This window comes from Salmo salar, chromosome 07 (assembly GCF_965601325.2).
Source record: "Salmo salar chromosome 07, fSalSal1, whole genome shotgun sequence".
NCBI lineage: Eukaryota > Metazoa > Chordata > Actinopteri > Salmoniformes > Salmonidae > Salmo > Salmo salar.
The window spans coordinates 54,980,500-55,004,263 of NC_138297.1; the positions used below are offsets into that span (position 1 = coordinate 54,980,500).

General features: G+C 40.7%; 1 pseudogene; it reads right to left on the bottom strand.

The window, feature by feature from the left end:
* Positions 1 to 5,852: 5,852 nt before the first annotated feature.
* LOC145879953 (Ig kappa chain V region K-25-like) lies at positions 5,853 to 23,462 on the bottom strand (annotated as a pseudogene).
* Between the last annotated feature and the right edge of the window lie 302 nt (positions 23,463 to 23,764).

A 23,764-nucleotide genomic window follows, 5' to 3' on the forward strand; every position in this document is an offset into this window, starting at 1 on the left:
TATTTTCGTTGTCTCTTTGAATAATTAGATTTTAGTGGTAAATGTTGAATGGTATAGACATATATTAATAAAGCCTGATTCACAGTTTATTTTAAAACTATCAGACCTAAATGTCATTGCGTAGTTATTTATGTTCTAACTGCGTTGTGATCAACCAGTAGTTCATAGTAAGGGATGGATCGAAATGTACCGAATGGGTACCTGGTGGAAAATGGGTTCATGCTTTTTCAATTTAACTCAAGGGGATGATTTAGTATTTCGTTTTTCAATTTAGTCCAGGGGAGGGTCATGTAATTTGCATTTCATGAAATGTGTGTATTTCTCAGTGTTTTAAAATTAGTTGCTTATTATGCTATACAGTATATCGATGTGTGTCCGATGCCACCCCTCATAATCAAGTGCGCCTATAGGCTATTTAGTGTGGTCTCAATCAAATGATCCCTAGCCTAGAGGCTACAGGCTACGAAGTGTATGCTCAGAGAAGCACCACGCAAGTTATATTTCTATGATAGCTGTTAGGATGGTGTAAATAAAACTAGGCTGCACTACACATCGCAATGGATATTTCAAACCTGAGCCCCGGCCTTCTCTACGCTTGCTGATCAAAAACGTTTCTGTGTGCTGCCTCACCAATGGCTGTGCTGTGTAGGCCTATGGTTACAGTTCAGGAGGAGAGTCAAAGGGTTCTTCTGAAAGCCTGGTCAGTGGTATAAAGTACTTAAGTAAAAATACTTTAAAGTACTACTTCAGTTTTTTTGGTATCTGTACTTTACTTTACTATTTATATTTATGGCAACTTACTTCACTACATTCCTAAAGAAAATAATGTCATTTTCCCTGACACAAAAAGTACTCCAATTCACACACTTATCAAAAGAACATCTCTTGTCATCCTACTGCCTCTGACCAGGCGGGTCAAAAAAGAAATAAGTAAAAGTGAAAGTCACCCAGTAAAATATTATATTGCGTGCAGACTAGCCTATAGCCTATGTTCTGTTCAGTTTGAGAAAGACAGCGCAAAGATGAGAAGGAGGACTGGAAGTTAACTTTGATTTTATTAAAAAACATGTTTCTTGCCCATGATGTAGGCTATTCATAAGAGTTATTGACCTCACAATAGTCCACATTCAAGACATTTACATTGTGCTGAAACTTGAAGCAGCAGCCGCGGCACAATTAGTCAGACAGCTCATGGTGCTGAAAGTAGGGCAAATTCAAGTAGGCGTAATTCATTTCAATGTCTTCATTTTAGTAAGTCTTCACTAACAACAAGAGGGCTTTGTGTTGATGCCTATTTCTTCCTATTTAATAAATAAGAGGTAGAGCTATCCGTTTGACCAGCGAAATTAGGCTACAGGCTGCAATATCCATAGATTTGTCAGTCAATTCCTCAACCCACCATGCACACTTTAAAATAGCCTACAATCTTAGAATTTATTTCTCCCAAAAGGGTTATTCTGCTGTACCCGTAGGATAACCCTTTTTGGTTTCATGTAGAACCTTCTGTGGAAATGAGTTTACAAAAGGGTTCTACCTAGAACCAAAAAGGGTTCTTCAAAAGGTTATCCTATGGGGACAGCCGAAGAACCCTTTACAGGTTCTAGATAGCATATTGTTTCTAAGAGTGTTGTCTACCTCATGTCAGTGAAGAGCTATTAAGTTAAGACCCAGACTGGAATTGAGGGGGCATGAGAGGGTATTCCATATGCCTACCTTTTATTAAAGTAAATGGCAAAAAGCACAGGCCTACCAATTGTTAGTTTAAGTTTTGATGAAAATAAAACATCTATAAAGTGATCTATGACAGCTCTTTGGTCAGCGATGCTTTATGCTAGAAACAAGCTGAGAAATTGACTGCTTGGGAAGTAATCCAATTCTGTCACTATCAATTGATTAAACTATTAACATTCTGTACATTAGAAGATGTTTAAACTCAGACAGCTTTTAGGGAAACACTTGTAACCTTCCTTCATTGAGTTAAGCCATGGAAGAATAGTAGCCAGCAGTTAAAGCTTACATTTTACTGTGTCGGAAGGCCTACTCAGTCTGGGATGGAAAGGCTAACTTTTGAATGTACCGTGCTCAGATTTCTAATTACATATAAGATTGAATTATTTGCATTACAGGGACAGTTTTGTTGCAAACAAGATGTGATTTGGCATAGAGAAACATGATAAGATGCACTCATAAGAATATCTCTCTGTCCATTTATAGCCTGTAATTTAGGTCATTTGTATGGTTTTAAAAAATCATTCTGCTAATATGTAAAATGATGTAGAATTGCATGAATGTTTTTTAAAAGGCAGTTTTTTCTCTGACCCGCAAATACCATGCAATGCTTTTATTATAAAGGAGATCTTTCCACCCCTACTCTTGTCCACAACCTTCTGGCCTTCAGCCCTGTGCATTATCAACATTCCTGCATTGCCATGGAGGTCTGATGCTTACAGGGCGAAGACCACTTTATAAAACTGCACATCTAAAGCTCTGGTCTGTTCAAGAAATGAGGGTAAACGGTAGGCATGTTCCCTGCTATCCACTTTATGTTTTAATTATTCTTTTGGGTAAAGGGGAGGATCACTTGTTTCATTTTCAAACGTTCAGGGAGGGCCATCCATTTTCGTTTAAGAGACGTCCGATTTTCTCCATGTAAGCATAACTTTCCCTCCCTAACACAAGATAATAAGAACATTTTCACAGATTAACAGGTGAGGTCTAGCAACATGTAGTAGATCATAGTCCTTGTTCAGTTTTTGACCCAGTTGACTTCTAGACTTTTACAGACAGCTAATACTATTGAATATTTGATTTATATCTTGGACTCTTACCAATGTGATGATCACACCTGCATTAAGCTACATTTGTTTGAAAAGTTGTCCACATAACATTAAAAGTATCACATCTTCACGATAGTCATAGAGTCTTCTCTACCTCCAACCCTCTGGGAACAGAGTGAACATCTGGTGACAGTGCTGCTCTATTCTGGAACAAGCAGAACCACCCAGCCCTGTCTATGTAAATCTCAGTTTTACTCCCCACAGCTACCAGTTGAACAGTTTCACTGCCTGAAATACCCTGGACTGGCCAGATGTGAGGGAGTGGACTGGTTTTAACCTCTATAGTGGATTCAGGGAGGACGACATAACAGATATCCCACCATATTAATGACAGATAAAATGGGTATTATAGTTTATGTAAACTCAGCAAAAAAAGAAACGTCCCTTTTTCAGGACCCTGACTTTCAAAGATAATTTGTAAAAATGCAAATAACTTCACAGATCTTCATTGTAAAGGGTTTAAACACTGTTTCCCATGCTTGTTCAATGAACCATAAACAATTAATGAACATGCACCTGTGGAATGGTCGTTAAGACACTAACAGCTTACAGACGGTATGCAATTAAGGTCACAGTTATGAAAACTTAGGACACTAAAGAGGCCTTTCTACTGACTCTGAAAAACACCAAAAGAAAGATGCCCATGGTCCCTGCTCATCTGCGTGAACGTGTCTTAGGCATGCTGCAAATAGGCATGAGGATGTGGCCAGGGCAATAAATTGCGATGTCCGTACTGTGAGACGCCTAAGACAGCGCTACAGGGAGACAGGACGGACAGCTGATCGTCCTCGCAGTGGCAGACCACATGTAACAACACCTGCACAGGATCGGTACATCCGAACATCACACCTGTGGGGCAACAACAACTGCACGAGTTACACTAGGAAAGCAAAATCCCTCCATCAGTGCTCAGACTGTCCACAATAGACTGAGAGAGGCTGGACTGAGGGCTTATAGGCCTGTTGTAAGGCAGGTCCTCACCAGACATCACCGGCAACAATGTTGCCTATGGGCACAAACCCACCGTCGCTGGACCAGACAGGACTGGCAAAAAGTGTTCTTCAATAATGAGTCACGGTTTTCTATCACCAGGGGTGATGGTCGGATTCGCGTTTATCGTCGAAGGAATGAGCGTTACACCGAGGCTTGTACTCTGGAGCGGGATCGATTTGGAGGTGGAGGGTCCGTCATGGTCTGGGGCGGTGTGTCACAGCATCATCGGACTGAGCTTGTTGTCATTGCAGGCAATCTCAACTCTGTGCGTTACAGGGAAGACATCCTCCTCCCTCATGTGGTACCCTTCCTGCAGGCTCATCCTGACATGATCCTTCAGCATGACAATGCCACCAGCCATACTGCTCGTTCTGTGCGTGATTTCCTGCAAGACAGGAATGTCAGTGTTCTGCCACGGCCAGCGAAGAGCCTGGATCTCAATCCCATTAAGCATGTCTGGGACCTGTTGGATCGGAGGGTGAGGGCTAGGGCCATTCCCCCCAGAAATGTCCGGGAACTTGCAGGTGCCTTGGTGGAAGAGTGGGGTAACATCTCACAGCAAGAACTGGCAAATCTGGTGCAGTCCATGAGGAGGAGATGCACTGCAGAACTTAATGCTGCTGGTGGCCACACCAGATGCTGACTGTTATTTTTGATTTTGAACCGCCCTTTGATCATTATTCCATTTCTTTTAGTCACATGTCTGTGGAACTTGTTCAGTTTACGTCTCAGTTGTTGAATCTTGTTATGTTCATACAAATATTTACACATGTTAAGTTTGCTGAAAATAAATGCATTTGACAGTGAGAGGACGTTTCTTTTTTTGCTTTTAGATACTGTATGTAGTGTAAATGTGTCTTATGTTTGAGCGCAGCGTGATTTCTCATTCACAGATCTAACAGTCAGTATCCTGCTCATCAAAATAGTTTAAAAAATGTTAGAAGATCACATCCATTTAAATCAGACATTTGGTTGAGGTTCATATGAGGACTTGTTTTGGGGTGCTGAAGTGATTGTAACTTTGAAGTAATGTTGAGGTCATAACACCTTTTGTTTTACTTCTGTAGATCTTGCTTTGCATATGGACAGGAATTGTGTTTCAAAACTTCAAATAACTTGTATATATACTTAAAGGCCATGACAAAAAGTACACGTCATAACCATGATGATGATGATGAGGATGGTCATGTGATCTTAATGATTGCTTTCTATTACTGTCACATGTCACAGTTGACCTCATCTAGTGACCATTTTTCCATGTCACTGTCTCGTCCCCCTCAGCACCTGCAGTAGGTCCCAGCTGTAGCAGTACAGTCACTGTGCAGTCTGACTGAGGGAGGTTTTTGTACGGCTCTGTATCACTGTGTGAACACTGGACCACTGTGTTCACTCTGACAGTAGTAATCTCCTGCATCTTCAGCCTGGTCTCCACTGATGGTCAGAGTGAAGTTACTCCCAGATCCACTGCCACTGAATCTAGATGGAGTCCCAGACTGAAGTCGGTTTGAAGAGTACATCAGGAGTTTAGGAGCTCCTCCAGGTTTCTGTTGGTACCAGGCCATACAGTAATAATACCCAGTACAACCAAAAGATACAGTCACACTGGTTTTACAGTTTATAATAATTGTCTGTTCTGGGAGAACAGTTTTCATTGTAGGAGTCTGAGTCACAGTGACCTGTCCTCTGGATTCTGAAAAAATATAAATTTAACCTGTTATGGCTAGGGGGCAGTATTTTCACGGCTGGATAAAAAATGTACCCGATTTAATCTGGTTACTACTCCTGCCCAGTAACTAGAATATGCATATAATTATTGGCTTTGGATAGAAAACACCCTAAAGTTTCTAAAACTGTTTGAATGGTGTCTGTGAGTATAACAGAACTCATATGGCAGGCCAAAATCTGAGAAGGTTTCATTCAGGAAGTGGCCTGTCTGACAAGGTGTCGTTCTTCTTGTCTCTGTTTATTGAAGAGTGAGGATCTTAGCTGTCCCGTGACACTTCCTACGGCTGCCATAGGCTCTCAGAAGGCGGCAAAACGCTGAATCGTGGCTTTGCAGGCTCTGGCTGAAACAAAGTAGCGCGTTTGGGTAGTGGCTGGTTACAGTACTGTGAGACTCAGGCTCGTGCCCGCGTCGACCGAAAGCTTTGTTTTCTTTCCTCTGTTTAGCTAAATGGACATTCCCGGTCGGAATATTATCGCTTTTTTTATGAGAAAAATGGCATAAAAATGGATTTTAAACAGCGGTTGACATGCTTCGAAGTACGGTAATGGAATATTTAGATTTTTTTTGTCACGAATTGCGCCATGCGCACGACCCTTCTTTACCATTCGGATAGTGTCTGGGACGCACGAACAAAACGCCGCTATTCGGATATAACGATGGATTATTTTGGACCAAACCAACATTTGTTATTGAAGTAGCAGTCCTGGGAGTGCATTCTGACGAAGACAACAAAAGGTAATCAAACTTTTATAATAGTAAATCTGATATTGGTGAGTGCTAAACTTGCCGGGTGTCTAAATAGCTAGCCCGTGATGTCTGGGCTATGTACTTAGAATATTGCAAAATGTGCTTTCACCAAAAAGCTATTTTAAAATCGGACATATCGAGTGCATAGAGGAGTTCTGTATCTATAATTCTTTAAATAATTGTTATGCTTTTTGTGAACGTTTATGTGAGTAATTTAGTAAATTGTTAGCAAATTCCCCGGAAGTTTGCGGGGGGTATGCTAGTTCTGAACGTCACATGCTAATGTAAAAAGCTGTTTTTTGATATAAATATGAACTTGATTGAACAAAACATGCATGTATTGTATAACATAATGTCCTAGGGTTGTCATCTGATGAAGATCATCAAAGGTTAGTGCTGCATTTAGCTGTCTTCTGGGTTTTTGTGACATTATATGCTAGCTTGAAAAATGGGTGTCTGATTATTTCTGGCTTGGTACTGTGCTGACATAATCTAATGTTTTGCTTTCGCTGTAAAGCCTTTTTGAAATCGGACAGTGTGGTTAGATAAAGGAGAGTCTTGTCTTTAAAATGCTGTGAAATAGTCATATGTTTGAAAAATTGAAGTTTTTGTATTTTTGAGGAATTTGTAATTCGCGTCACGCCTATCATTGGATATTGGAGCAGGTGTTCCGCTAGCGGAACGTCTAGATGTAATAGGTTTTAAGTTCTAGTTTTTCTTTTTCTATGTTTTTTGGGGGGATGATCTCCAATTAGAGGCAGCTGGTACTCGTTGTCTTTAATTGGAGATCATACTTAATTAGGTTTTTTTTTCCACCTGTGTTTGTGGGTAGTTGTCTTCTGTTTAGTTTATGTACCTGACAGAACTGTGTGCTTTCATTTTTCTCTTTGTTATTTTTCCTTTAGTGTTTTGAGTTAATAAATATTCATCATGAGCAATCGACACGCTGCGCTTTGGTCCCCTCTCTACGACAGCCGTTACAATTAGTGTCACGCCCTGACCTTAGAGCCATTTTATGGTTATTTGGTTAGGTCAGGGTGTGATGTGGGTTGGGCATTCTGTTGTATATTTCTTTGTTTTGGCTGAGTAGGGTTCCCAATCAGAGGCAGCTGTCTATCGTTGACTCTGATTGGGAATCATACTTAGGTAGCCTTTTCCCACCTGTGTTTTGTGGGTAGTTTTCTGTTTCGTATCTGTACCTGACAGAACTGTGCACTTTCATTTCATTTTTTGTTATTTTTGTTAGAGTTTTTTTTTTTGTGAAAATAAAACATCATGAACACTTTCCACGCTGCGCTTTGGTCTCATTCCGACGACAGCCGTTACAATTAGTCCCTATTGTAATATACTAGTACCTCAGTACCCTCAGTCCCTATTGTATTATACTAGGACCTCAGTACTATCAGTCCCTATTGTATTATACTAGTACCTCAGTACTATTAGGGTGGTATTGAGAGTGCTCTGCCTATGAAGGTTCTCAATATTGTGTGAAGGAGGTTTTTGTACGGAGACTTCACCAGAACAATGTTATGAGATGTTATCATCTTCTCCAGAAAAAAATCATATTTTTAGGCTATTTCTTTTTAGAGATTTTTGTGGACAGATCGGTGGATTGGTAGAGGGCAGAGTCACCGAAGTGAGAGAATTGTTCACATACCACCATGTTTATTTGGCAATAAAACCATAAGCATTCTAACATGTGATTAAAAAGAGCACATTTTGATATACTGTAATGAATATCACCTCATTTTTCTGTTGAAATTTAGCAATGACTATTTATATACCTGGGATACCTGTGATAGGATAAAGTAATCCTTTAACCCCCCCCCCCCCCTCCCCTAAAATATTTAGATGCACTATTGTAAAGTGGTTGTTCCACTGGATATCATAAGGTGAATGCACCAATTTGTAAGATGCTCTGGATAAGAGCGTCTGCTAAATTACTTAAATGTTAAATGTTAAATGTTAATAATATAAGCAACACTTTGTATTGCATTCATAGTAAATGTTAACACTGACATGGTTTGAAGGTAAACCTCATCTATAGCTCTGAATTATATTTTGAGGTCATTTTGGGCTTGTATCTCAGAGTCGATTTTACATAAATTTATATGGATATTTCATGTCTTATTTAAAATTGTGAATATTAAATGATACTGTATCCAGACTATATGAAGTGATTTTTTTGTCTTGGACTAGTCTTCATCTGTGTCCAGGGAACCTCCTCCCAGTGTTCTGTTGCTCTTGATGTGCTAAACTGTAGAGCATGAATGTAACATACATTTATCTCCACTCCTCTCCTAATGTTATAGAGTAGTAGCTGACCCTCTCCCCTCTCCTCTTCTCCAGCTGGTCCCTCTGTCAGGCCTGCAGTGTCTTTGCTCCCCCCGTCCTCTGAGCATCTCTCCGGGGGCTCAGCCACACTGGCCTGCCTGCTGAGCTGCTACTCCCCACAGGGGGCGATGGTGAGCTGGGAGGTAGACGGGCGGAGGTGAAGGAGGGGAGCCTGACCACCACAGAGGAAGAGAAGGGCGGCCGCCGTAGCAGCACCCTGACCCTGAGCAAGGCACGCTGGGAGGAGGGAGAGGTGTACACCTGCAGGGTCGCCCACGACGACACCAGTGATTCGGCCGCCTTCCGGAGAAGTCACTGTAGTGTCTAAAAGCCATTGCTGGAGGCTAGAGAGTCCCCACATGGTGTTTGTGTTTTAGTGTTTTAGAGCTGAATGTTACAGTATAATAGTGAATAATATCAGTAGTGCTGTGTGATAAATGAACTATTTTGAGATTAAGTTGTACATGTCTTCTTGCCTCTAAGTTTAAATAAAGCTTGTTTTGATTGAAATATCACCCCAGGAGTTGATTTAAGTATGATTCCAGTGATCACTATCTCATGAATAGGCAGCACATTTCATACTAATTTATATCAATCAGCTTCTTTCATTATTTAACATTGTAGCATATAGCTAATCTCATGTTTTCAAACAGCGTTAAAAGGGCATCTGATCCAACAAATACTCTAATCATTTCTACAACTGAATGATCCAGTTATACTGTAGCATCAATACCAGTGATAATAATGAGTGACATTTGATAATAAACCTCTAAGATCTATTCTCAGAACTCACACTGCTAAACAGTTACTTTCCATAACATATGTATGCTTCCAATGCTTAATTCTTAATATGATTTTATTAAATTACATGTTTTAGCAATGGTTTTCAACAATATGTAGTGTAGACTACTCCATAAAATTCCCCCAGATCTTCTCTACCTCTAACCCCCTGGGGACAGAGTGAACATCTGGTGACAGTACTGCTCTACTCTGGGACAAGCAGAACCACACAGTCCTGTCTATGTAAATCTCAGTTTCACTCCCACAGCATTCAGTCTAGCAGATGAACAGTTTCACTGTCTGAAATACCCTGGACTGGGCCAGATGTGAGGGAGTGACTGGTTTTAACCTCTATGGTGGATGCAGGAAGGGAGACATAACAGATATGCCATAATATAATTAATGACAGAAAAAAGGTGTATTATACTTTATGTAGTATGTGTATATAGTAGTTGGATAGTATACATGTGTCTCATGGTTGAGTCCAGCATCAGGTCTCATTCACAGGTCTAGCAGTCAGTAACCTACTAAGGACAAAGAGTTAATATTTTGCTGTAGATAAATACATCCATTTAAATCAGACATTTGGTTGAGGTCCAAATGAGGACTTGTTTTGGTGTCTGAAGTAATGAAGAGGTCATAACACCTTTTGTTTGGCTTCTCATGATGACTGGTAATAGCTCCCATTTGACCTGTGTATCTACATTGTCCAGCAGACAAATGACAACTATCGTCTACACATGACTGTATCTTGTTGACTGTACCTAAGGCCTGTACAGAGCTGGGGGGAAAAAGTGTTCCAGTTCTCTGGCCCTTCCACTTGGAAGGAGCTTCAAAGGGACATGAAATTGCAGGAGCTCGTCTCTTTGACTGACTACTGTAGCTAGGGTAAAAACTATAGTGGACAATGAAGTGGGGGGCTGTCAATGTTTTGACCCCTAAATGCACCACATCTCCCCAAATAATTATTGCCTTCTCAGTGTGTACATTTATGGTTTTGAACTGTAGTGCTTTGCATTTCATATTGTAATTGTGTGTAAAACCTTGTGTGCCACTATTTTGGTCAGGACTCTCTTGTAAAATATATGTTTAATCTCAATGAGACTAACCTGGGAAAATAAAGGTAAAATAAATACAAACATTTTGTTCCAAAATATCACACTTTTTAAGTGAACTTTTAGGTCATGACAAATATAATTAGTTAAAACCATGATAATGATGATGTGGAACATGTGATCAATGATGCTTTCTAACCTTATTCAATGTTTCCTCTACTGATCAGTGTTCCATGTCACTGTCTCTTCCCCCTCAGCACCTGTAGTAGGTCCCAGCTGTAGCAGTACAGTCACTGTGCAGTCTGACTGAGGGAGGTTTTTGTACGGCTCTGTATCACTGTGTGAACACATATTTACTATTGATGTAGTGGTAACTCTGACAGTAGTAATCTCCTGCATCTTCAGCCTGGACTCCACTGATGGTCAGAGTGAAGTCACTCCCAGATCCACTACCACTGAATCTAGATGGAGTCCCAGTGAACTTGTTGTTTATCTGATAAATGAGGAGTTTAGGAGCTTCTCCAGATCTCTGTAGGTACCAGGCTAAGTAATTACTGTATATACTACTGCTGAGTTTACAGCCAATGTTGACTGTCTCTCCAGTGCCAACAGCTTTCACTGCAGGTGTCTGAGTCAGAGTGTACTGTCCTCGGGATTCTGAATATTGAGTGGTGAGAGAAACAAACAAAACAATTAATATATTTACCCTGAGATAAGCATGACTACTTACTCAATTATCATTACTTAGATAATCATCATACTTATACCTTGTATGAATAAAGCAAGAGTCCAGATGAAGATGGTGATAAAAGTCATGGTTGTTGTGGGTTCTGTTGTCATGAAGGACAGCTTTCAGTCAGGAAGTGTTAAACTCACAGGAATATAAACCCTCCCAGAGCACTGAAGCATGTTTTGTCTATGCAAAGTGTCCAATCTATGCAAACAGGGGTGTATTCATTTCTGCCGGTTCTGTTGCAAAATGTTTCTTAAAAGGGAGCGAACAGAACGAAACAGGGTTGGACCTATCTGAATTTTTCCAATTGCAACTCTCGTTTTCTTCTGTTTGTTTCTTTTTTTTAACAAAAAAAACAGGACGTGACCACTACAATACCAATGTCCAAGCAGGGCACAAATTGGGATATCAAGAATAGTTAAATGGACAATAATTAATAATATTAAAAAAACAACATAAAACCAAACATCAGTAAGAGAAAACAACAACATAAAGAAAAAGTAGAATAAAACATTTTAATATTATTCCCAGTTACACCACATTAGAAATTGACTTCAGTTACATCCATTATGACCTCTAAAGTTCATTAAGCCGAGCAATAAAGTATCCGTTTGGTTCTTAAACGGTAAACGGTTTCCGTAATGAATACACCCCCAGAGGTGTATTCACTAGGAACCTAACAGAACCTAACGGAACCAAACAGAAGCAAACAGTAGCAAAAGGAACAAAACGGGGAGGGACCTAGCGGAATTTGTCCAATAGAAACTCACGTATTCGTTTCAAATCTTTACACAATGCAAAACGTTTTGCTACAGTGTACAACTAATACATACACCCCAGACTGTCTTAGTCCCACAGAGACATTGTAATTGAAGAGATCTGTGTGAGCAAGAGCATTTTTAAGCGGTGGGGCTGATTGCCCAGCCAATCATGGTCTTGCTTGGTAAACAAGCCTCAGCTGGGCTCAATTCAAGGCTGGAAAGGCACTGGAAGGTTCGAGCAGGGCGTTGCAGGAGAGACGTTTTGTGTTGACTGCACCACAGGTCATTTCAGGACAGTGTTTCCCAAACCTCTCTTCAAGTCTCCCCAGAAAGTCCACTTACAGTATTCGACGTGTTCCAGAATTAGCACAGCTTATTCAAATGGTCACCTATTTAGCAAGCCCCTCATTAGATAAATCATCTGTACTAATTCTGGAATAAAATCAAATGTGGACTTCCTCAAGTACTTAAGGAGAGGTTTGGGAAACACTGTTTTAGGGATTAGGTGTTATAATCATGTTATACCATCTCAATAAATATAGTAGATTTTGACAGAGGGATCTTACAGAGACTGGAGGTTATATTCTGAAATATTGTGAGACATTACTATTGAACATATACAGATTCCTTTCAGCATATTGTGTGACATGTTGAAGCAATGTTTGCATTTTAACTCTTTCAGGTTGACCATAACAAAATGGGAGGAATATTTTTGTGTCATGACGTTGCCCTGTTGGCGGGAAGTTTATGGCCCCCCCGCCATGAATACCTTTCCCCCTTTTTCTCTCCACTCTACAGAATGGACTCTTGGAAAGCCTTTTTGTTAACATAGAGAGAGTATTTGTAACATCAAAAGCTCGGGGAAAATAACAATCTTGATGTAATCCAACCAGTTGAAAGTGTCCGTTGGTACTTAAAGAATGTGATGTCAGATCAGTTGTCGTCTGAGACATTATTACTGATGATAGGACGACATAAACTGTGTCTTGGGAAGTCTACACATTCTAGATATCAGATTCACATGGAATTGTTGTGCAATTTAAATGTTTAAATATGAAACTATTTGTGAAATGATTAAATGTAATTTTAGCTTCTAAATGAGAGAATTGTTTTCATGAGTGAACATTGATCACTCAGTGGCCCCGCCCAAGTGAACAGGCATTGGTTGTGAACTATGAAACACACCCTTCTCTCCCCCACTACAAAAGCCCATTGGCGAAAGTCAACCTCTTATGTTCCCGATGACGTGAGGACTGCTGTTCATACGTTTAGAAGGGCTATTATCAACTACAGAACTAAGCCAACCTCAGCGTGAGCTCTGGTTGCGAATGGTTGAACGACATCAACTTAACTAAATTAACATTGTGTTCCCAATGACGTGAGTACTGATGTCTATACGTTTAAAAGGGCGAATTTCAACGTGGAAGTGACGATCGCCACGCTGGAAGAATGAATGTGACTACACCAGCCAAAATATAGCATGAGCTTAAAATATGGTGACTTGGTATGAACTTTGAACTCTTATTCACTAAAGAAGTGATACATCCTAGACGTCGAGTTATCAGCAGCAGCTGTGAATGTGCGTGGCCTGGGAAGGGATGGAGAATCTCTTCGAAACGACAGGGTGCTACATCGTATCCATCGTACCACCAGACAACAGGGTACGGCAACGTGCACGTTCTATCACCAGACGACAGGGCACTAGAACGTATCCGTTCTACCAAGGACAAGGGAGATCTCTGCTGGGCAGCCCAGCCTTCCATCTTTGACCAATCTATCGAAGCGCAGCTCAGAGTAAATATATTTCTTGCATTTTCCTTTTCCGAATGGGCGGATATTTAGAATGCATAAGATTCTGTATTTACGATAGCATAGCTTCAGAAGGTCCGATAGAGACCCAATCCTTTTGTTCCTCAGTCGTCCCGTGCTTTCAATCAAACCCAACCCCCCTTCTTTGTGTAACCAGCCGTCATATCGGTTTTGCCCCCCAGGGATGTTTTCTTTTATGACATAATTAGTAATCAATGTATGATCCATCCTGTGCATATGTAATTCTGTGTGATAATTTAGGTATTTAGTAAATAAATAATTAAACCACATTTTGTATAGCTGATTCAACTTGTTAGCCAGGGTTCGTGAAGATAACCAAGAATTTTACGAGGTTCCGATGAGACTGAATATGGTGATGATTAATAATTGACTGCTATTGATATAAAAGATTACCAGGTCTTTAAGAGTTTATTCGGAAGACAACAGCTCTATAAACATTCTTCCGTGAGAAATTATTTTATAAAATAGCATGTCATATCATTTAATCCATAGTAAAAACACGACATATGTAATCTGGACATACGGTTGTTACCACTTAAGGAATGATTTAACATGAGGGTGGATAAGTTGACATAATAGTCATCGTCACTGATATATTTATCTCAGTGTATTTTAGTTCCATTGGAGGCTACTCAGAGGAGGAAGGGGAGGATCATCCTCCTCAATGAATTTCATAAAAATATAAATAGTTAAACATTTAAAGGTTATCCTTTTTAGATAAAACTATACAAAATCTATGCACATGTCACATATTCTATTTTATAAAAACACATTGTTTTGCAATGAAGGTCTACAGTAGCCTCAACAGCACTCTGTAGGGTAGCACCATGGTGTAGCCGGAGGACAGAAAACTTCCGTCCTCCTCTGGGTACATTGACTTCAGTACAAAACCTAGGAGGCTCATGGTTCTCACCCCCTTCCATAGACTTACACAGTAATTATGACAACTTCCGGAGGACATCCTCCAACCTATCAGAGCTCTTGCAGCATGAACTGTCATGTTGTCCACCCAATCAGAGGATCAGAGAATGAATCTAGTACTGAAAGCATATGCTACAACTAGCTAGCACTGCAGTGCATAACATGTGGTGAGTATTTGACACAAAGAGAGAGAAAGACATAAGTTAAACCTCTTACATCTAGGCGTTCCGCTAGCAGAACCCCGTTCCGCCAGCGGAACCCCTAGCCAACAGCCAATGCGAAATACAAAACCTCAAAAATCCAATAATTTCAATTTTTCAAACATACGACTATTTTACACCATTTGAAAGATAAACCTCTCCTGAATCCAACCACGTTATCCGATTTCAAAAAGGCTTTACAGCGAAAGCAAAACATTAGATTATGTTAGGAGAGTACATAGACCAAAATAACCACACAGCTATTTTCCAAGCAAGCATATATGTCAATAAAACCCAAAACACAGCTAAATGAAGCACTAACCTTTGATGATCTTCATCAGATGACACTCCTAGGACATTATGTTATACAATACATGTATGTTTTGTTCAATCAAGTTCATATTTATATCCAAAAACAGCTTTTTACATTGGCGCGTGATGTTCAGAAAATGTATTCCCACCAAAAACTTCCGGTGAATTTACAAAAATACTCATCATAAACGTTGACAAATTCATAACAATTATTTTAAGAATTATGGATACAGAACTCCTTTATGCAATCGCTGTGTCAGATTTTAAAATAGCTTTTTGGTGAAAGCACATTTTTCAATATTCTGAGTACATAGCTCGCCATCACGGCGAGCTATTCAGACACCCGCCAAGTTCGGGGCAACCTAAACTCAGAATTAGTATTAGAAATATTGTATTACCTTTGCTGATCTTTGTCAGAATGCACTCCCAGGACTGCTACTTCCACAAGAAATGTTTTTGTTCGAAATAATCCATAGTTATGTCCAAATACCTCCGTTTTGTTCGTGCGTTCAGGTCACTATCCAAAGGGTAATGCACAAGTGCATTTCGAGACACAAAAAGTCAAAATGTTCCATTACCGTACTTAGAAGCATGTCAAACGCTGTTTAAAATAAATTTATATGGTATTTTGAACGTAAAATTGTGATAACATTCCAACCGGACAATAGTGTATTCATTCAAGGAGGAAAAGAAAAAACAGCGTGCTCGCAGGAACGCACATATACAATCTCTTTGTCCCCAGGCAGTCCACTCAGAAACTGAGCTACTATACTCTGCCCAGTGACAGGGGAATGCTCAAAACACTTTCTGAAGGCTTTAGACAGCCAATGGAAGCCTTAGAAAGTGCAACGTAACAGCACAGATATTGTAGTTTCGAATGGGACTAGAAAGAAGAACTACATTTCTCAGATCCTACACTTCCTGGTTGTCTTTTTCTCAGGTTTTTGCCTGCCATGTGAGTTCTGTTATACTCACAGACACCATTCAAACAGTTTTCGAAACGTCAGAGTGTTTTCTATCCAAATCTACTAATAATATGCATATTCTCGTTTCTGGGCCAGAGTAGTAACCAGTTTAAATCGGGTACGTTTTTTCATCCGGCCGTGAAAATACTGCCCCTATCCATATCAGGTTAAACAGTTTTGAACAAATTAATTTATAAAAAATGAAGGATGAGCGAGAGAGAGAGAGAGAGAGAGAGAGATAGCTATATTTCATAATTTTTTTCACTTTCACTTTCACTTACTTGGCTATCTAGCAAATGCAGCAAGCTAGTTTTGCCTACTCAAACACCCGGCTCAAACAGAGGGATGCTATGTTAGCTAGCTGGCTATGACTGCCAGTCAGGGAAGAGTGAGAGTTTTGGCTAATGTGGCTACCCTTTATAGCCTGCAGGCCCAGGTGCGCCAAATAAGCTCTGCCTACTGGCCTCCTTATTTATAAAAACACCCAGCTAAACCCCCAGACACACCTCTGCCCTTAAGGCTGCCCCTCCCTCTCTCACCTCAGCAACCTTGGATCCTAAGGAGCACTTTAAGAGTGAGAGAAAGAGAGACAGAACCGGGGAAGCAAGAGGGAGACAGAAGAGCACAGGCAAGTTATCCAAAACAATGACAAAAACTACGGCATTGAGGCACGGGACAAGGCATCGGCAAGGACATTTTCTTTGCCCTTAATAAGACGAATGTCCAAATTGTAGAGCTGCAAAAACAGATCCCACCTCAAATCTCCCTTGCTCTAGGAGACAATGGGATGTGGCAGTTCACTTTTAGAAGATCGAACTTGCTCACAAATTTTGCAGAACCCACTTGATCAACACAATCCTCCAAACAAGGAAGAGGAAAGAAACCAGGCTACGTAATGTTGTTAACTTTACGATAGTCTGTGCATGGCCTAAAAGATGCATCAGGCTTCTTGACTAACAGATAAGGTGAAGCCCAACTGGAACAAGAATGTTCAGCAATATCGTTATCCAACATGTACTTGACTTCTGCATCTAAGTGCCTGCACTTGTCAGTTGAACACGATGGAAGCACTGTCTTATTGGCTGAGCAGCTCCAACATCAACATCATGCTCAATGAGATGAGTACGAGAGAGCGTATCAGAAAACAGAGCAGGATTACTGTCAATACGTTTACCTCAATAGAGCATGCAAATTCCCAGTGGTGGAAAAAGTACTCAGTTGTCATACTTGAGTTAAAGTAAAGATACATCAATAGAAAATGACTCAAGTAAAAGTGAAAGTCAACCAGTAAAATACTACTTGAGTAAAAGTCTAAAAGTATTTTGTTTAAAATATACTTAAGTATCAAAGGTAAATGGAATTGCTCAAATGTACATAAATATCAGAAGCAAAAGTATAAATAATTTCACATTCCTTATATTAGGCAAACCAGACAGAACTATATATATATTTTCTTTTTATTGACGGATAGCAAGGGGTAAACTCCAACACTCAGACATAATTTACAAACGAAGCAGTTGTGTTTAATGAGTCTGCCATATCAGAGGCAGTAGGGATGACCAGGGATGTTCTCTTGATAAGTGTGTGAATTGGACCATTTTTCCTGTCAAAATGTAACGAGTACTTTGGGTGGCAGGGAAAATGTATGGAGTAAAAAGTACATTATTTTCTTTAGGAATTTAGTGAAGCAAAAATATAAATAGTAACGTAAAGTACAGATATCCCCCAAAAACTACTTAAGTAGTACTTTAAAGTATTTTTACACCACTGTAAATTCCCCAAAGTTCTGAAATTTTAAATGGCCTTGAAAAACACCATCATCAGGAGCTGAACTCTCCTCCTCATACAATATATGAGGTGAAACGGACTCTAGGGCAACTGAGAATGCAGAAAGGACAGAACCAACTCTAAGTGAACTATCACCTAACTTAACAGGAGTTGATGCCGATGAACGAGAGTAGTACGTTTTCAACAAATTCACATGAAAAAGTTGGGTGGCCTTCCTGCGCTTAGGAATTGCAATCAGACAGTTCTGTTCAGACACTTTGCGCACCTCCGTGAAAGGACCAGTGAACTTAACCTGCAAAGAAGAACCTACAAATAGGTAAAAGAGCTAAAACTTGGTCACCAGAGCTAAATTGTCTACGCTCAGACCGACAGTCATAAATATGCTTAATCTTTACTTGTGCCCTTTCCAGTTTCTCTTTTGCCATTTCAGCAGCAGAGCACAGTCTATTACGAACACCATTGACATAATCAAGTAAATTTAGTGGTGGCTCTACTGTTCCCCAGCTGTCCTGCAACACAGCCAGAGAGCCACGCGCTGCATGTCCAAAAAACAGATCATTTAGACTAAATCCTTTACTCTCCTGGGCAACTTCTCTAGCTGCCAACAGTAACCATGGCAAACCAACACTGGAACTCTTCCAAGTCAAGGTACAGTGCCTTCGGGAAAGTATTTAGAGCCAATGACTTTTTCGTTCACGTTTTGTTACGTTACAGCCTTATTCTAAAATGGATTAAATCGTTTTTCTTCTTCATCAATCTACACACAATGACAAAGCAAAAACTGTTTTTTAGAATTTGTTGCACCTTTGGCGGCGGTTACAGCCTTAAGTCTTCTTGGGTATGTGTAATGGAAATTATATGATTAAAGGTTTGACTAAATGATTTCACTCAGAAACCATATAACCTGTTGAAATGTATTCGAAATTATAAGGCTATAATAATGGGTTAAAAACTATATTCCAATTCTGTGTGTGAGTAAGACACTGTTACTATTTCAAAATGAACAGGGCATAGTTGATAAGACGACCTTGTGAGAGGAACAGGAACAGGGCCTCCCTAAGTTATGGAGGGGAACAACTGCCTGAAAACGGCTAGGCTGGCAAAAGATAAGGAGACAGGTGGTCTGGGTACTGTGGAAAAATACAACCGCCTAAAGCGGGGTGGAGTTCTCTACTGATGTAAGTTTATTTGTGTGTGTGTGTGTGTGTGTGTGTGTGTGTGTGTGTGTGTGTGTGTGTGTGTGTGTGTGTGTGTGTGTGTGTGTGTGTGTGTGTGTGTGTGTTTGTGGTAATATAAAAGGCTGTGTGCATTGTATGAATTTCAGAGCTCTCATAAATCATGGTTTTGACCCTTGTAGGCTGGGTATCCATCTGCTTCATTCAACCAGAATCTTACACAGTCTGGGGGGGCAGACTGAGTAGTTTCATTGAAGTTCGGTTTAAGAACATTGATAACTTAATTATCGTAACAGTATGACTCTACAAGCTTGGCACACCTGTATTTGGGAGTTTCTTCCATTCTTCTCAGCAGATCCTCTCAAGCTCTGTCAGGTTGGATGGGGAGTGTTGCTGCAAAGCTATTTTCAGGTCTCTCCAGAGATGTTTGATTGGGTTCAAGTCCAGGCTCTGGATGGGCCACTCAAGGACATTAAGAGACTTGTCCTGAAGCCACTCCTACGTTGTCTTGGTTGTGTACTTAGGGTTGTTGTCCTGTTGGAAAGTGAACCTTCGCCCCAGTCTGAGGTCCTGAGCACTCTGGAGCAGGTTGTCATCAAGGATCTCTCTGTACTTTGCTCCATTCATATTTGCCTCGATCCAGATTAGTCTCCCAATCCCTGCCGCTAAAAAACATCCCCACAGCATGATGCTGCCACCAACATGCTTCACCGTAGGATGGTGCCAGGTTTCCTCCAGATGTGACGCTTGGCATTCAGGCCAGAGTTCAATCTTGGTTTCATCAGACTAGAGAATCTTGTTTCTCGTGGTCTGAGAGTCTTTAGGAGCCTTTTGGCAAACTCCAAGCGGGATGTCATGTGCCTTTTACCGAGGAGTGGCTTCCGTCTGGCCACTCTACCATAAAGGCCTAATTGGGGGGGTTCTACAGAAATGGTTGTCCTTCTGGAAGGTTATCCCATCTCCACAGAGGAAGTCTGGAGCTCTGTCAGGGTGACCATCGGGTTCAGTTTGGCCGGGCAGCCAGCTCTAGGAAGAGTCTTGGTGGTTCCAAACTTTTCCATATAAGAATGATGGAGGTCCCTGTGTTCTGGCGGACCTTCAACGCTGCAGACATGTTTTGGTACCCCTCCCCAGTTCTGTGCCTAGACACAATCCTGTCTCTGAGTTCTACGGACACTTACATCGACCTCATGGCTTGGTTTTGCTCTGACATGCACTGTCAATTGTGGGACCTTATATAGACAGGTGTGTGCCTTTCCAAATCATGCCCAATCAATTGAATTTACCATAGTTTGACTCTAATCAAGTTTTAGAAACATCTCAAGGATGACCAATGGAAACAGGATTCATCTGAGCTCAATTTTGAGTCTCATAGCAAAGGGTCTGAATACTTATGTAAATATGGTATTTTTGTTTTTAGTTTTGAATAAATTAGCAAACATTTCTAAAAACTGTTTCCACTTCGTTATAATGGGGTATTGTGTGTAGATTGCTGAAGAAATGGTTTTATTTAAACCATTTTAGAACAAGGCTGTAACATAACAAAATGTGGAAGAAGTCAAGGGGTTTGAATACTTTCCGAATGCATTGTAAGCTTTTAGTTTGACTAATGTATTGCCACTGGGGCCTGCTGGTGTAACTGCTAAACTGCTTTCTGACTGTACACTGTACTGCATGATTGTAGCGGGTTTACTAACGCGTTAGTTATATTAGCTATGTTGACTATGACGTTACTTTAGCTAATATGGTGAGCTAGCTGCGGTTATGATATGAAGGTTTGGCTAGGAAAGGTTTTTTCACCTGGTCACAGACAGCTGATATGTTGAACATTGAAGTCCACTATGCGAGAATGAATACAACGACCTGTTTGTATGTGGCTACGAAAGTGAACTGTTTGCATGTGATCAGGGGTGTATTCATTCCGCCGATTCTGTTGAAAAAATGTCTTAAATGGAAGGAAACGGAGCGAAACAGGAGTAAACATACATGAATTTGTCCATTAGAAACTATTGTTTTCTGTCACGCCTGCTCCCGCTCTTCCTCCCCCTGGCGCTCGAGGGCGCCAGGATCTCCAGCATTACACACTCAAGCCACCATCAGTACGCACACCTGCCTTCCCCCCTGTCACACGCATCAGCGATCATTTGACTCACGTGTACTCAGTTACTTGTGTCATTACCTTCCCTATATCTGTCTGTTCCCAAGCTCTGTTCCCTGCTTCGGGATTTATTGTCTCATGTCCGTGTTCCGACACTGTTCCTGTCTTGCTTCCTTGTCTGTTCCCTAATAAATGTCTGACTCCCCGTACCTGCTTCTCCTGTCCGGCTTCAGTCCTTACAGTTTGCAACTGTTGGACTAATGATTACACCCTAGGTCAGCAAGAGTGTGCAAGGCAGTATTGAATGTGTCACTGTCTGTCCATGTGTCCCTGTCACCACAAATCTTTCTCTCGAGCTGTGTTCACCTACGTTGAATTCATAGGCTAGGTTGTAGGAACCTCATGATGGGTATAGGGAAAATGCAAGAAATATTTAGTAGCCTAAACCAATCTATGTTAAACTGGGTGAATGGAATATCAATGACAGTCATCCAATATGCTGTAATAGAAATAAGGCCAATACACATACAAAAAAATAATCATGCTCCCTCATCTTAAATGGCACCGACCGCCACTGTTTAGTTCAGTCAGTGGTCCATGTCACTGTCTCTTCCCCCTGGCTGAACATCTGGTGACAGTGCTGGTCTATTCTGGGACAAGCAGAACCACCCAGCCCTGTCTATGTAAATCTCAGTTTCACTCCTACAGCTACTAGTCTAGCACTTGACCAGTGTCACTCGCTGACACCCTGGACTGGGACTGATGTGAGGGAGGTGACTGATTTTAACCTCTATGGCGGATTCAGGGAGGGACATATATGTCACGACTTCCACCGAAGGTGGCTCCTCTCCCCGTTTGGGCGGAGCTCGGCGGTCGTCGTCGCCGGCCTACTAGCTGCCACCAATCCCATTTTCCTTTTCATTTAGTTCTGTCTGGTTTTACACACCTGTGTCTTGTTTTTCTGATTTCGGTGGGTTTATATTTCCCCGCTGCAGGTTAGGCTGTGCGGGATTATTTGCTGTAGGGTACATGTAAGGTGTTTACCATGGACATATTGCTTGTGGCTAGCGGAGTCAAGGTTTCTCCCCTGTGTGTGTCGTTGCGCTTTCGGAGCGCCCAATTAAACTGTTGATTTTCCTGGAACCCTTCTGCTCTCCTGCTCCTGATTCCACACACCCCCCTCCATCGAGAGGCATTGTTACAACATAACAGATAAGGCACCAAGTAATTGATGACAGATAAAAAAAATATTATACTTTACGATGATAGTGTGTAGTGTATGTCTCTACGTAAATGTGTCTCATGTTTGAGCCCAGCATCATGTCTCATTCACAGATCATGAAAAGGGTTAATACATGCTAGATGATCACATCAATATTTGGTTGTGAAGTGCATGTAGGGATTTGGTTTGAGGGGCTGATGATGATTTAACATCACTTTTCTTTTACTTCTGTAGATCTTACTCTGCATATGGACTGGTAATGTGTTTCAAAACGTCTCATAACTTTTGTACACACTTTCAGTTCATTACCAATATAACCAGTTACAACCATGATGATGATATAAATGATGATGATGATGATGAGGACGATAATGAGGACGTTGGAGAACGTGTGATTTGTATCATGCGTTATAATCATATTCAAAGTTTTTGTACGACTCTATCACCGTGTGAACACATGACCACTGCTATGGTAACTCTGACAGTAGTAATCTCCTGCATCTTCAGCCTGGACTCCACTGATGGTCAGAGTGAAGTCACTCCCAGATCCACTACCACTGAATCTAGATGGAGTCCCAGACTGAAGTGTTGTAGCATAGTAAATAAGGAGTTCAGGAGCTCCTCCAGGTTTCTGTTGGTACCAGGATAGGTAGTTATTAGAATACACATTACTGCTGGTTTTACAGTTCAGAGAGACTGTCTCTCCTGGGACAACAGCTTTCACTGCAGGAGTCTGAGTCACAGTGTACTGTCCTCTGGATTCTGGAAAATATAATAAAAACATTTATATTAAATAAATGTTACATGTTGTAATGAATAGCTCTGAATAGAAATATTAACATGAATATACTGTATGTTATACCTTTGTGTAGATGTAATTATTTTTCAACAACAAATTCCAAAAACTGTAACCTTGAAAGCAGAAAGCAAGTGTCCAGATGAAGATGGTGATAAAAGTCATGGTTGTTGTGGGTTCTGTTGTCATGAAGGACAGCTCTCAGTCATGAAGTGTTAAACTCACAGGGCTATAAACACTACCAGATCACTGAAGCATGTGCTGTCTATGCAGAGCATCATCACTATGCAAACAGACTTTATTGATCCCCAGGGAATCTGTAGTTGAAGATCTCTTCTTCTTCTTCTTCTTCTTCTTTGGGATTGGATTGGCGGATTGCATCCAATTTAAAAGGTGTATACACTGCCACCTACTGTACTAAAAGGTATGGCCAGTCACGGCCTACAGTATCTACATTAAATTATCTTCATTATTCCTGTTCCTAAAAGGAT